This window comes from Moschus berezovskii, chromosome 10 (assembly GCF_049115385.1).
Source record: "Moschus berezovskii isolate FMDL1 chromosome 10, NW_MosBer_1.0, whole genome shotgun sequence".
NCBI classification, from domain to species: domain Eukaryota; kingdom Metazoa; phylum Chordata; class Mammalia; order Artiodactyla; family Moschidae; genus Moschus; species Moschus berezovskii.
The window spans coordinates 8,235,797-8,250,363 of NC_142469.1; the positions used below are offsets into that span (position 1 = coordinate 8,235,797).

The 14,567-nt window shown below is 38.4% G+C and overlaps 1 long non-coding RNA gene across 2 annotated transcripts in view; it reads right to left on the reverse strand.

Moving 5' to 3' along the window:
• Window positions 1–1,932: 1,932 nt before the first annotated feature.
• Window positions 1,933–14,567, reverse strand: part of LOC148776277 (uncharacterized) — a 44,102-nt gene continuing 31,467 nt past the window's right edge. Inside the window, exons 3-4 of one of the 2 annotated variants that reach the window (XR_016038483.1) lie at window positions 11,721–11,927; window positions 1,933–2,195 (exon numbers count right to left, since the gene is read on the reverse strand). This is a non-coding gene — a long non-coding RNA (uncharacterized LOC148776277). Of the gene's footprint in view, window positions 2,196–8,772; window positions 11,928–14,567 lie in introns of those variants that run through there. The other variant, XR_016038482.1, reaches the window with a different exon arrangement.

A 14,567-nucleotide genomic window follows, 5' to 3' on the forward strand; every position in this document is an offset into this window, starting at 1 on the left:
AATTAAAATGCAGCTCTAAATAGGAATATAAAATGGAGATATCTGTCAGCTATAAAATAGCCACATGAATGAACTGAAAGCTATGCCTCAGAATAATCTGACCCTTTCTCTGCCCATTCTCCTCGTCATCTGAGTATAGAATGAGTGGCAGCTGAATATTTGCATGTAATCCTGTTAAAAAACTGAGGGTAATTTAAAAGAGCTGCCAAGAGACAATTGGGTTTTCTAAAAATGTAATCACTCCAACACAAAGACATCCTATAGGAATGTCATATCCCCATTAACATCCCAAATGCCATCTCCCTATCAACATACCCAAAATAACGGCCAAGGGTTCACCAATCTCACCAATGTACATGTCAGCCTTCTCTTTAGTCAAAGATCCATTGACGGGAAAAAAATATAAATATGTAGCAGCAAAGAAAATCCAATAATTAGCTATAGTAATCAATGTAGTCTCTCATTTGCCACTTATAAAGTACTGTTTAAGTTTAAAAACAAAGATTATTTATTGACAATATTTTAGAATCCAATTAGATTCAAAAAAGATATTATCTCCAAAATTTCAGGGAAATGTCAGTAAGAAAAATTAATCCCTCATTGTCCAGTGGTTGAGAATCTGGCTTCCAATGTAGAGGACTCAGGTTCAAATACTGGTCAGAGAATGAAGATCCCACATGCTGTGGGGCAGCTAAGCCCTTTAAACCTCAAGTAGAGAGGCCTTGTGCTATAATAAAGATCCTGAGGATAGTAATCTAGACACAATGTAGCTTAAAATAAATCAATAAATAAAATGTTAGTCTACATGCAATAAATTCTGGAGAGGGTGTGGAGAAAAGGGAACCCTCTTACACTGTTGGTGGGAATGCAAACTAGTACAGCCACTATGGAGAACAGTGTGGAGATTCCTTAAAAAACTGGAAATAGAACTGCCATATGATCCAGCAATTGCACTCCTGGGCATACACACCGAGGAAACCAGAATTGAAAGAGACACATGCACTCCAATGTTCATCACAGCTTTGTTTATAATAGCGAGGACATGGAAGCAACCTAGATGTACATCTGCAGACGAATGGATAAGAAAGCTTTGGTACATATACACAACGGAGTATTATTCAGCCACTAAAAAGAATGCATTTGAATCAGTTCTAATGAGGTGGATGAAACTGGAGCCTGTTATACAGAGTGAAGTAAACCAGAAAGAAAAACACCAATACAGTATACTAATGCATATAAATGGAATTTAGAACGATGGAAATGATAACCCTGTATACAAGACAGCAAAAGAGACACAGATGTATAGAACAGGCTTTGGGACTCTGTGGGAGAGGGCGAAGGTGGGATGATTTGGGAGAATGGCATTGAAACATGTATATTATCATATGTGAAATGAATCACCAGTCCAGGTTCAACGCATGATACAGGATGCTCAGGGCTGGTGCACTGGGATGACCTGGAGGAGGATATGGGGAGGAGGGAGGTGGGAGGGGGGTTCAGGAAGGGGAACTCATGTACACCCAGGGCGGATTCATGTCAATGTATGGCAAAACCAACCAATAAAATATTTTGAAATAAAAATAAATAAATAAATAAAAATAATGGCCTAATCAGAAGGATGCAAACATTCTTAGATATTTAAAATATTAATGTAAGAAAAAAGTTAATCAAATGACAGAGCCATTTTGCAAAAAAAAAAAATTGTATAGATAAGGAAGACAAGGATCTTCACCATAAAAGTACTCTTGAAGTCCTACAGAGTATGAAGAAAAAAACAAAAACAAACTAGCAGCATTATTTGAATACTTCAATGATATTTCAAGAAGATAAAAAAGATACCTTATCTTCTAGAAATAAAACAGTCCATACAGAAAGAAATCATAGTAGTATACATTTATTTTATTAGCATAAATGTAACAAAGATCCGTCTAGTCAAGGCTATGGTTTTTCCCGTGGTCATATATGGATGTGAGAGTTGGACTGTGAAGAAACCTGATCGCCGAAGAATTGATGCTTTTGAACTGTGGTGTTGGAGAAGACTCTTGAGAGTCCCTTGGACTGCAAGGAAATCCAACCAGTCCATTCTAAAGGAGATCAATCCTGGATGTTCTTTGGAAGGACTGATGCTGAAGCTGAAACTCCAATACTTTGGCCACCTCATGCGACGAGTTGACTCACTGGAAAACACACTGATGCTGGGAAAGGTTGGGGGCGGGAGGAGAAGGGGACGACAGAGAATTAGATGGCTGGATGGCATCACCAACTCTGTGGACATGAGTTTGAGTGAACTCCGGGAGTTGGTGATGGACAGGGAGGCCTGGCGAGCTGTGATTCATGGGGTCGCAGAGAGTCGGACATGACTAAGCGACTGAACTGAACTGATGCCAGAGGACATCAGAAAATGACTTCAATTATGGGAAAATGTTTATCATAGAATTATGTATTGTTCTAAGCTATCAATGCAAATAGATAGTCTTGTTCATTATCAATAAAAATGTAGATATTTTTCATATAGAGGTAACATCCATTAAAAGAAAAAGAATACGAGAGAAGAAATAATCGCTGCTATGATGGGCTGGGCTGGGCTAAGTCACTTTAGTCATGTCCGACGTTGCAATTGTATGGACTCTTGCTCACCAGGCTCCTCTGTCCATGGGATTCTCCAGGCTGTGTACTGGAGTGAGTTGCCATGCCCTCCTCCAGGGGATCATCCCAACCCAGGGATTGAACCCACATCTCTTACATCCCCTGTATTGCAGGAGGGTTCTTTACTACTAGCACCACCTGAGCTGCTATGATATCCTTGTTCTAATTGATCAGAAAAATATGACAGACCTGTAGTAGACTGAGAAAAACCATACAGTTTGTAACATAAAATTGGAAGCCTTGGGAGAATACCATTAGAAAGAAAGCAATTATAAATACTAAAAACAAACAAAAAAATTGATAGAAACACTAGCTATAATTTTGAGGGTATATTGAAAGCTTGTATTATAGCTTATTCACTTCAAAAACCAGGAGTTGTAAAGGAACACTATAATCTGAATGGATAGCAAATTAAAATGTTTTGTGTTTTTTAACAAATGTTGTAGTATCTAACTCTTCAGGGTTGGCTAACCTCTGCTGCAGTCCTGACACACACCTGATGTCTTAGAGGTTTGCATATCATCAGAATCTGTTCTCGGCTTCCCTGGTAGCTCAGCTGGTAAAGAATCCACCCCCATGAAGGAGACCCCAGTTCAATTCCTGGGTCAGGAAGATCCCCTAGAGAAGGGAACGGCTACCCACTCCAGTGTTCTGACCTGGAGAATTCCATGGACAGAGGAGCCTGACAGGTTACAGTCCATGGGGTTGCAAAGAGTCAGACATGACTGAGCAACTTTCACTTTCACTATCAGAGTCTGTCCTGGGCTCCAGGTCCAGAGGATGGCAGCCTTTCATTTGGTGACTCAGGAATTCAGGTTGCTGACATCTCATTATTACATCATCTGGAACGCATGGGGTGCAGATCACTTCAACAGGAGAAAAATGTGATAGAAGATCAGACAGCAGTTTTGGCCCATGGAAGACACCACTTCTGTTCACAGGTAGGATATGGTTCCATATCCCTACTGTAAATGATGTGAAAAGTGAAGGACCCTCAGTGAACTGTAAATGCCTCCATCACAGAGTGTGAAATATTAGAATCCATTTGACTTTGACACTAGAAAATTTCTTACCCAGGTGTCACAGAGAATCTGGCTTTGGGTCTGTAGAGAATAAAATTAATATCAGCATATTTATTGGATTTTCCATAGCCAGTACTATTGCACCCATAAAAATTGAATGTTTCTTGTTTTTACACCTGTAGAAAATATAAAAATAGCTTATCTATAATTTCAAAATAAAAATGTGATATAGAAGTGATTTTATGGTATAAAAAATAACATAGTTGTCAATATAGAAATTAGTAAGAGAAAGGTAAAGTAAATAGAAAAATCATTGTCTGTATCTTATACATCAGATAATCAAGAAATTTATTGGAGCAAAAAATAAAGGTGCAAATCAGCAGCAAAAACAACCAATTAAAAACTAATTTGAAAAATGAATAGAGATGACATGGGATGTGTTTAAAAGTTTTAGCTTTTTTTCATAGTGAGGGGCAATTGATGTTACTTAATTTGGTTAAGAGAAACATAAACATAATATTTAAGCTACAGAAGAATCTAAAATAATTTAAAATGAAAACACTTTAATTGCTTAGCAAGTAAAACTGGAATTCCAAGGGGTGTGCTGGGAGCCAGTGAGGGAAATCTTACGCGTGGCAAAGGTCAATTAGGGAAGAGGCCTGATGGGCAAAGGCTAATCAGGACTCGAGGAACCCCCTGGACTTACCCGAGCATCTACCCCAAAGAAAACCAGAGTCTGACTGCCTTACTATCTTATGCCTCTTACCAAGTCCTCTAATACTTACGGGGGCTTCCCCCCAACCACCTTTCTCTGAAAACATTAATTCAGAGCTGTAGTTAAAAAGTTCTCCTCGGCTTCATAGGAGTGTTCCAATCCAAGCCTCTCTGATAGCTTTCTAACTTGCATGACAAGTTTGTCCGGGCTCTTACAACTACAAATGTGACTGTTTACAGCCTCCGAGCCATGCAAGGACAGAAAGTCTAATATTCTAAAATATAGGAATTTGTTGAAGAAGTTAAAATCATTAGAATAGTACTAAAAAATATTTCATTGTTGAATCAATGCTTGCTGCAAAGTTTCCATATTTTCTATCTATTTTATCCTTGGAAATATATTAATCACATATATTGAAAATAAGTAGTAGCCTTTGATTTAACCACATCAGATCTTAAGTTAATAAATTCTTTTCTTGTAGCTCACTACACCCTTGCCTTATAGGAATGTAATCTTGTCATGTGTCTTTGGAGAATAACGCCTGACTTTAGGAAAATCACCTTGAAAGAATATAAGCCTTTTTCTAGCTGACTAACCTTTGTAAGGAGAGAGGGCCATAAACTGTTAGCAGGCTTCCTGGCCAGAAGAAGATGTAAACCACCTAAAACTTTTGTATATCATGAGACATACAAAAATAAGCCCTGATTCTGAAAAGGGTCAAGATTGCTGACCCCGAGTGATTTTGGCGTGACTGTATACCTCCCTTTCTGTATTTTTTATGTGCACAACTTAGGGTATAAAAGCAGCACTGGAAAATAAAGTTTTGGGCCTTGCTCACTGAAGCTTGGTCTCCCCGTGTCATCTTTTCTCCTTTTCCCTATTCTCCTTTTTCCGGTTGAGATCCTTGAAGCGCTGGGCCCTCTGAATTTACTTATCTGCCTGGGCTTCTAAGAAAGACCCACTCGACGGGGTGCCCTGGTGGGGTGCCTCCAGTGATTCAAGAGGGCGCCTGGGGCCTATGTAAACAGAGCAAACCCCGTGCTGGGGTTTTATTGGTTTCCTGCATAAATCAAGGAATTTTCAGCCTCTGTCACTCTCTATCTCTTTCTCTCTCTCTCTTTCCCGCTGACGCCGATGTCGTTCATCCCAAGGATACCCTGGGTCCATATCGAGGCAGGTCCTCGATAGGGATGGGTTTGAATTGTAACTGCTTCTATATTATTAAATTGAAACAAGATGATATACAGGACTTCTGTATTGCAGATGGCTTTTTGAGGTCCCAAAGCTGAAGGTTCCCTGATAGTTCTGTTGGTAAAGAATCCGCCTTCATTCTATGCAGGAGACCTGTTCAATTCCTGGGTTGGGACAATCCCCTGGCGAAGGGATCGGATGCTCACTCCTGTATTCTTGGGCTTCCCTTGTTACTCAGCTGGTAAAGAATCCACCTGCAATTCAGGAGACCTGGTTCAATCCCTGGGTTGGGATGAGACTCTGGAGATGGGAAAGGCTACCCACTCCAGTGTTCTGGCCTGGAGAATTCCATGGACTGGATAGTCAATGGCATCGCAAAAAAATCAGACATGGCTGAGCTACTTCCACTTCACAAAGTTGAAGGCAGTGACTTGATAAGGGCCCATTCATTTTCGTGAAAATTATTAGTGATCCATAGCATCCAGAGAATAGTTTTCTTATTCTTAACCCATTACCCACCTTTTGGTTATAAGAAAAAATAGCATAGGAAGTTAAGAAGTGAGGGTTCAAACATTCTCCAGCACTGTCAATTCCCTAACAAATAACTTCCTTTCCCTAAAATGTTAGTAATGTTTCTCTTCAATCTTAAGACAAGTGAGGGAAGACTTCAAGAGAATAACTCAAAAAGCTTGGATTTGTCTGTCCAGAGGGCTGGTTTCTTGGGTCTGCCTGGATGCTGCCAGAGCTGGGAGCTTCATAGATCATCATAAGCTGCTATTTGCCCAAGTCACTGAGAGAGGTTTCAGAATGCTGTCTGGCTTATGTAGCTGGGGAGCTATTTGTGAGTGATTCTCAGTAGGAAGCCTACTGAGATAGGAAGCTGGCTGGAGCTCACAGGAATAACGGGTTAAAAGAGAAGTCAGAGAAAGGCTGAACCGTTCTTCTAGAATCCCGTTGGTTTTAGAGTGACCTCAATGGACACTAAAGGGGGAAGCCACACCAAACCATCTTAAAAGGACACAGCAGAAGGGCTGCCTGATGCAGTGAGGCATCCCCAGAAGAGGAGGTTTTGCAGATCTGTATCAATGAAGGACTTAAGGGAAATCACACTAGTTTGTCCACTTGAGGGAATAGTGTAATTAATCACCCCACCAGGAAAGGTTCTGAGGCACTCATGATCACCCTGTAAGAGGAAGAGGCAGCATTGGTGTGTGTTACGCAGTGAAAACCCCTCCAACCTACAGCATCATCTGTCAGGTGAGATCTTCTTTTCCTTTTATCTCTCTCCATCAAGTCCCTGGGGGAACCAGAAGCAGCTTAAATGACAGAGAGCTAGAATTGAAGAAACAAGAGAAAAGGATAGGTCTTGTGATAGTCATTATTAGCACAAGAAGGCGCCTGGGTCAGGACAAAAGAGAGGGGTGAATATGAAAATTTGAGATGTGGATGTGAGATAAAAGTTTGATTTAGATTAAACTGAGTATTTCTTGACACCTGAACAAGATTTAAAATTATTTGATGGGATCAGCTTCCTTGTCATACTTCCTGCCAAAGAGGAAATCTCATATAAAGAATGGATAAGATACACTGTCATGTTCATTTCCTATCAAATAGGTTTCTTTAGGATTTTAGCTTTCCTTTGAAGATGAAGCAGTTTCTACCATTTTGAAAGTCTTGGAACTTGCATTTTGAGTTTGTACTCAATTGTTTTGACTTTTGTATGTTATTTTTGAGCCTTCTGATATCAAAAACATTATGCATTCTCTAGATGTTTTAAGGGAGTTTTTGTACACTGCATTATGCATAGTATTCCAATTTGTCATTCATTATTTTATTTTTAGTATTATTTTAACTAGCCAACTTCCAAGCATCATTACCAGAGTTGGAATAATAGAACTGTCAAGGATATATGTATGTGTGTCTCTCTGTGTGTATATTTGTACCTAAAATATGAAAATAATTCATATTTTGGAAGAGGCTTACCAAATTCAGTCATCCACTGACTATATGAATCAAAACTGTATAATCATGATTTCAACATAAATCTTTAGCTGTCACATTTGTATCTTTGGTTGCTATAACTTAGCAGAATAGGTATGTCCTCAAATCTACTTTTATCCATCCAGTCAACAAATACTGAACTCATCAGCTGGTACACAAGATACCAGGGAAACCAAGAGATACAGATATTTCCTTCAGATAGATAAAACCTAGGGGAGCTAGAGATAGTAAATGATACTACTATCTGGCTGACTGAAGAGTTTCTTCAGTTTTTAAAGTAAAACTAAAAGACACATTTTGCATTTTCACCAAGAACTTCACTGAATGACGTTATTCATCATTTTGTTCCACTACCTTTTGCCATTTTTCAGGCAATTTCATAATTCTATCTTCCCAAAACTTTTTATATTTTTGAACAGAGAACTCTTTCATGTGTCTTTTAGAGTTTTCCAGGGAAAGGCAATTTTTTTCCATGAAGAGAATTTTGTAAAGACCAAAATAAATGGATATCCAAAGTTACAATATCTGGTGCATATGGTGAATGAATCAGAAGTTTCCAGTCAAGCTGTAACAATTTTTGCCTGGTCATCAAAGAAAAATGTTGTCTTGGATTATCCTGTTGGAATATTATGCTTTTTCTTTAGACTAATTCCTAAAACTTCCCAGCTTTCAACTGGTCTAATTGGGAGCAGCTCTTATTGGAATTAATCTTTGGTTTCCTAGAAAAGGTTCATAAAAGAGGACTCTTTTCCAATCCCACCATTTTTTCCAATATACACCATCACCTTCTTTGGATGAAGACCAGCCTTTGTCACTTGCCCCACAATCTCTTCCATCTGCATTATTATTGTACAGTATCCACTTTTCATTGCCTGTCAAAGTTTATTTTAAAAATTAAATGTTTAATTACTTTTAAATAGATAGCCACATGTGAAAATGTCATCAAGAAGGTTTTTTTTTTTTTTTTCACTTAAGTTTAACCCAAACATAATAGTGATTAACATAGCCAAACTGGTGCAAATGAATTTCAGTATTTGATTTGGATTTTTTAGGCATATTAGCTATCTCCTGCATGGTATAGTGTTGATTGCTCTCAAGTCATTTCTCACTTTGATCACTATCAACTTCAACTGATATACCTGACCATACAAAATTGTCCAGAGAGAAATTTTCAGAATGAAATTCCACAAACTACTTTTGACACATTTAATCAGTCACAGCACCTTCTCTACACTCCACAATTTTTTTTTCTCAGTTGTGTTTTTACCTTTCTTGAAATAATAAAGCATAATATGACAAAAATATTGCTTTTTCCTTCCACCTTCAATATTAAAATAGTTACATTAAAATTCATCAATTTTGATAATTTTTTAATGCATGCTGATATGACAGTTGTCAATACGATATAACAAAATTATTTACAATGAAGTTAAATACAACTAAGTATTACTAGAACCATCTTAAGAAAAAAAAATGAACAAAACTTTTGGACAACCTGATAGATTTTAGTATTTGGAAACATTTTTAAAACAATACAAAGGAAAAGGACTGAGTTAAACAGGAATAATCACAGGAAGAGGAGTGAAAGCATTGGAGGTTTGGCATGAATGTATTCATTCTCTGTGTAGCAATTCTGAGATCAAAAATGGATTTCATATTAGAGGAGTAGAGAGATTAAATTTTCTAGTGAAATGAAAGCCTCTCAGTCATGTTCAGCTCTGTGTGACCCCTGGACTGTAGCCTGCCAGCCTCCTCCGTCCATGGAATTCTCCAGGCAAGAACACCAGAGTGCATTGCCATCCCCTTCTCCAGGCGATCTTCCCAATCCAAGGATCAAACATAGGTCTCCAGCATTGCAGGCAGATTCTTTATCAGCTGAGCCACCAGGGAAGCCCAAAGATTTCATAACTTTCCACCAAAATTAAAATATAGAAACATCTTTCCCATCATGTCTCATACATGAACACTTTTGTGTATCTAGTTGTAATAAACAATATTCAGAGAGATTATTTCTGCTTCAGAATGACAATTTCTCTCATTTTATCCAAGCTTTATTATTTTGCAAAAGAAATACCAAAGAAATGACTACATCATACTGAAAGCAGGACAGAAATCTATATCAGAAATTGTGTGACTAGAGTCATCTTTGCTTCTGGACAACATAAGTATTAGTCACTCTGTCGTGTCTGACTCTTGGCGACCCCATGGACTGTAGTCCACAGACTTCTCTGTCCATGGAATTCTCCAGGCAAGAATACTGCAGTGGGTTTCCAAGACCTTCGCCAGGGGATCTTCCCAACCTAGGGATTGAACCCAGGTTTCCTGCACTGCTGGGAGATTCTTTACCTGACTTTCATTTATCTGACAACATAAGCAATGTCAATTTTCAACAAACACACATTGATGCCTCAGAATAATCCAGATCCAAGTACACAAAATGTGAGTATGTTTTATCCTTAGTATATCTGTGCTCTATTTGGTTGAATTTACTGGCAAAAGTAAAATTGCAAATATGCATTATTTACAGCCTTGTGGTAATTATTCCCAAGGAGTATTAAATTCCTGACCTAAAAATCATATCAAACCAACTAACAGAGCAAAGAGTAAAGCATGAATAACTTTTAAATAAAATACTTGCTCTAAGTACAAAGGAGTACTTATACTTTAGAGCATTTAAAATTAAGAATTTTGTTCAATTATGTTCTTGGCAGGTAAATCACTGAACCAATTACCTATGATAACAGAAGCCTCCGCCACTATTGATTATTTACATTTACAAGATGTGATCATGTAGATATCAGTAAACACCTTCTGCATTCTTTGTTGAACTTGAAATTTTGTTTGCACATGTTTATAAAAACCTTAACGTGCTTCCTACTGAGTTTATATTTTAAAAGTCCAGATGAGGAATAAAGGATCATTCCACATGTTTGAGAGAAGCATGTTTCTCTCAATCCCTTGGAAAGTTTAAGAAGTAACATGAGTCATTTTTCTAGATATTGATCTGAAATTTTCATTTGTAATTTTTTTTTTTTTTTTAGTTTTTGAATTGTTCCATGGTCCTAATGGAATAGCTTTTCTCTTCCTGTCTAATAATACTATTTAATAGTTTATTATATATCAGTGTAACAATAAGTGTAAAGGAAACATAAGTAAATGAAAACTTGTGTTTACTATAATAATTTCAGCTGTGAGTATGAAGTACATTTTCATCTTCATTTCAGCAAAGTATAAAATGTTATCTAGAAAAGGGAAGGCACCCCACTCCAGTATTCTTGCCTGGAGAATCCTATGGACAGAAAAGCCTGGTGGGCTACAGTTCATGGGATTGCAGAGAGTTGGATACAAATGAGCGGCTTTCAGTTTTACTCTTTTAATAATGTTCAATGATGCTCATAAGCATAAACAAATCATTGGTAGTGTTGACCAGAACTGGCATACAAGGAGGCTGTTTCTGACATCCCCTGCCTACAAATATATTTGTACTATGGCTTCCTAGGCGGTGTCAGTGGTAAAGAAACCCGCCTGTCAATGCAGAAAATGTAAGAGAGGCAGATTAAATCCCTAGGTCCTGCAGATTACCTGGAGGGGAGGGGACATGGCAACCCATTCTAATAGTCTTGCCCAGAGAATCCCATGGACAGAGGAGCTTGGCGGGATACAGTCCATGGGGTCACAAAGAATGGAGACAACTGAAGTTAGCAGGTATGCATGGCCAATCTGCCCGTTATAGAAAAACAGATGCCAAATCTGTCATTGGAATGGATCGAACCTCCTGACCTGCCTCATTTTATTTTGTGTTTTACCATTCGTTTGTGTTATTCCCTAAAACCATGAATGATGTAGATCTTATTTACTATGTCCCTCGCCCAATGCAGGAGACCCAGGTTCGATCCCTGGGTCGGGAAGATCCCCTGGAGAAGGAAATGGTAACTCATTCCAGTATTCTTGCCTGGAGAATCCCATGGACAGAGAAGCCTGGTAGGCTACAGTCCACAGGGTCGCGAACAGTCAGAGACGACTGAGTGACTTCACTTCGCCCGTCATGCACCGCACGTTCTTGGGGAACCTGGTGCTAACCATTCGCAGACGACCTGCTTCTGGGTCGGGTTTCCTCGGTAGCAGAGCAGCTCCCTCGCTCCTACCTACTGCAAGTAGCTTGGGACACAAGGGTTCCTCGCCCCCGCCGGCGGCCACGCGTCCGTTCCACCGGTCTTCTCTCTGCGGCTCTGCCGGTCCGCGGGCTCTGTCCTCGGCTCCACGGAGGAGGCGCCCCTCGCAGCGCCTCCAGGCCTCGAGGCGCCGCGACCTCCTCTGCTGCACTGCTGTGGTCCTCGCGGGCCCCTTGCACTCTTTCTCCAAAAAAGAAAAAAAAAAAAAAAAAAGAGAGAGAGGATGAAGGGGGAGAGAAATCTAACAAACAGTAGCTTAAAATCAGTGGCTGCTGCTACTGCTAAATCATTTCAGTCGTGTCCGACTCTGTGTGACCCCATAGACGGAAGCCCACCAGGCTCCCCTATCCCTGGGATTCTGCAGGCAAGAACACTGGAGTGGGTTGCCATTTCCTTCTCCAATGTGTGAAAAGTGAAACTGAAGTCTCTCAGTCGTGTCCGACCCTTAGCGACCCCATGGACTGCAGCCTACCAGGCTCCTCCATCCATGGGATTTTCTAGGCAAGAGTACTGGAGTGGCTTGCCATTGGAGTAATACCAAATATTTTGGAAAACAAAGTAATTGCGCAGAGTAACAAATATGAAATAAAAGTGAAAGGGAAGTCGCTCAATCGTGTCCGACCCTGCGACCCCATGGACTGTAGCTCCTCTGTCCATTGGATTTTCCAGGCAAGAATACTGGAGTGGGCTACCATTGCCTTCTCCAAGAGATCTTCCCAACCCAGGGATTGAACCCGGGTCTCCCACATTGTAGGCAGACTCTTTACTATCTGATTCAGCAGGGAAGTCCCAACTAACAAATATAAAACCACACAAAACAAAATAAAATCATTTGATTCCAGGGCTCTTGATATTAAAGACTTCTGCCTACGTTTAAGCATAGTTAGCCTTGAGTTTAATGGAAACTGAAAATTACTACGATGACATAAATTTTGTAGAACTATTCAGTTTCTATATTGTCATGTATGTATTTTTTTAATACATGTGTCACTAAGCAGTTAAGTGAGAAATTGCATGCAGCGTATTCTATATAATAATATTATGTTCAGTAACATTTCCTACTATTCTATCTACAAATCTCAATAATGCTAAATGTGCATCGATTCTATGAATGAATTTGTTTAAATTGTCAAAGAAAAGTTATCCAATTATCTTCTAATTACCTACACTCTTTATCTACTTGTCTTCCTCTACTTGTTTTGTGACTACAAAGCTTAAGTTATCAAATTTTATTCATAGAGTCAGGATCCAGCATATTTACCTACCTCATTCTTCTGGACTTTGTTTTGCCAATTTTAAAATCATGCTGCTGCTGCTGCTGCTGCTAAGTCACTTCAGTCGTGTCCGACTCTGCGTGACCCCATAGACGGCAGCCCATCAGGCTCCCCCGTCCCTGGGATTCTCCAGGCAAGAACACTGGAGTGGGTTGCCATTTCCTTCTCCAATGTGTGAAAGTAAAAAGGGAAAGTGAAGTCGCTCAGTCATGTCTGACTCGTAGCGACCGCATGGACTGCAGCCTACCAGGCTCCTCCGTCCATGGGATTTTCTAGGCAAGAGTAGTGGAGTGGCTTGCACATGTACCTTTATCTCAATTGATTATACATCTTCATTTTTCTTTCCTGTGACTTGGGATGACTTTGAAGTATTCGAATAAAATTGGAAGTAATAATAAAATTAATAAAATAAAATAAAATTTATGATGGTAAGATGAAAATTGATACAATGAGAATGTAGTCTAAAAAAATGTAAATGGTAAGTTTAACGCAGCATAATTCATTTTCACAGGCAATATATTTATATTAAGTATATACACATATATATAAATAAAGTGCAATCATAAAGAACACTTTCAAAGTTTGACAAAATGAGGTTAAGGTTTCAAACAACAGGTGTGAATAGCTGTTATTTTAAAAAATCCAAATAAGGGATCTATAATTTTTAGTGAGCATGGAAGAAAAGACTAATGGCTAGCTTTCAAATAAAAGCAAATTAAACTGCTTAATTGCAAAGGTAACACATTTTTACAATATTGTACAATTATTTCAATAATGTAAAATGAGGCACTCTAAGCTTTTAGAAGAAATGTAAACTGATAATAATAATTTTGGGAAGCAATTATAAATTTGTATATATACTTTGTAAATTTTCAACTAAGTATAAGCTCACAAAAAATTGCAATTTTTATAACATTTTGTGGTTTTGGCATGCCTTTATGCTTTGACCCAGTAGTTTCACTGTGTCAATATTTCCTTTTATGAAATAGAATAGTCAGCAGATAGCCTAAATAAGCAAATGGTAGTATGATTTAAAATAATTGAAATTTGGAACACAAAGGCAAAACCAACCAATATAATATTGTGAAATAATTAGCCTCCAATAAAAAGAAAAAGAGGTAAAAAAAAAAAAAAACAGTTAATACGCATGTTAACTTCATGTTTCAATCATTTGTACCACAGTCATGCAAATATGTTAACATTGGGAGGAAAGCTGGGCAAGGGATATATGGACATTTTTTAAACTACATTTTTAAAAGTCTAAAATTTAGACTTTTAACTGTAAGTCTAAAGCTAAATCAAAAATAAAAGTTAAAAATATGTCAATGTCATAAAAAATGAAGACTGAGAGACTGTCACAGATTGGAAGAGACTGAGAAGCAAGACAGTTAAACGTTTCTTATCGTGATTGTGGTGATGGTTTCACAGGTGCATGCACATTAAAATATCAAACTGCATCCTTTAAATAAACAGTTTACTATAAAAAATTATTTTGCATTAATCCAATAAATAGGTTTTAAAACTATTCTGAAGACTACAGGAAAAT